Genomic DNA, 1,658 nt, shown 5'->3' with positions numbered 1-1,658 from the left:
TATCTCAGGCGTCATTGGGCATCGAGACAGGATACACCCTGGACGGAGTGCCAACCCATCGCAGGGCACACACACACTCTCATTCACTCACCCACTACGGACAATTTTCCAGAGATGCCAATCAACCTACCATGCATGTCTTTGGACAGGGGGAGGAAACCAGAGTACTCGAAGGAAACCCCCGAGGCACGGGGAGAACATGCAAACTCCACACACACACAAGGTGGAGACGGGAATCAAACTCCCAACCCTGGAGGTGTGAGGCGAACCACTAAGCCACCGTGTCCCCGGATTACAAAACATGTTTTTTTAAATAATCTCTTTGAACATCTTTGCATAATGATTTCATAATCTGTGGTTTTACCTTCACTGGAAAGTTTCGTTCAGATGCTCAGACACGCAAAGCCACACATGTTTACAGTTGAGTTTTTTGTTTATCCCGTGTTTTTTTTGTTATATGTCTAGAAGCAAGTTACTCACAGCATTTAGATTTTAGCAGAAATGCAATGACTGTCGATTTGCAAATAAAAAGGAACACCAATGTTTTATTTCTAGTCATTTTGTAGTATCATTGAACCAAAACGATATTAAACACCAAGTTTTGGGATGGCTGCCATTACATGCACAAGAACTTTAATGACATCAGTTATATGGAGTTGGCCCACACTTTGCACCTATAACAGCTACAACTCCTCTGGGAAGACTTTCCACAAGGTGTAGGAGTGTGTTTATGGGAATTTTTAACCATTCTTCTAGAAGCGCACTTGTGAGGTCAGGCATTGATTTTGGACGAAAAGTCCTTGAGCTACTCTGAAGGACGGTTCTGAAGTTTCGTGGTCTGTAGCTATTGACTTTGCAGAAAGTTGCCAACTTCTGCACACGTGGCCTACTACTTTGTGGCTGAGTTGCTGTTGAACACTTTGTTATAATACCTCAAACAATTGACCATGGAATATTTATTAGTGAGGAAATTTCGTAAATGGACATGTTGCACAGGTGGCAACCTATCATGCTATGCTACTATGCTTGAATTCACTGAGCTCATGAGACCGACCTATTCTTTCACAAATGTTTGTAGAAGCAGTTTGCATGCCTTGGTGCTAGATTTTTATAAACCTGTGGCTGTGGAAGTGATCAGAAAACCTGAACCTAAAACTTTTGTCAATGTAGTGCATTTCTAGCTCAGTGGTTACAAAACACCAAAATAATTGAAAGTTTTGTCTAATTATATAATAATTCTCTTGAATTTAAGACTCTAATATTAGTCAGTCTGCTAATAATAATAATAAAAATAAACAAACCAGAGCTTCTTGAATTGCTATTGTAGTTTGGCTAACGTTAGCTAGGATGGTTCAAAATAGCGTGTTCTAATTTGCATATTCATAATAATCATGCATATTCATAAACCATGGTGTTTACAGTGAGAGTGATGGTGTACAGATCCTAGACGTTTATTTAAGAGTTAAACAATGAAATATTGTACATATTTATTATGTTTATCGTGCATTAAAAGTAGCTTAGAGCGAATAAGTTTGACTCCTGATGGGATGATGGGCGTTAAAGCGGTGACGTGACGTCATCAGGACGGAGAATGAAGCTGAAGGGTGTGTGTGTGTGTGAGAGAGAGAGAGAGAGAGAGAGAGAGAGAGGGAGAGAGA

The sequence above is a fragment of the Tachysurus fulvidraco genome, chromosome 13 (genome assembly GCF_022655615.1).
Source record: "Tachysurus fulvidraco isolate hzauxx_2018 chromosome 13, HZAU_PFXX_2.0, whole genome shotgun sequence".
NCBI lineage: Eukaryota > Metazoa > Chordata > Actinopteri > Siluriformes > Bagridae > Tachysurus > Tachysurus fulvidraco.
Note: the sequence above shows the minus strand (reverse complement) of the source record.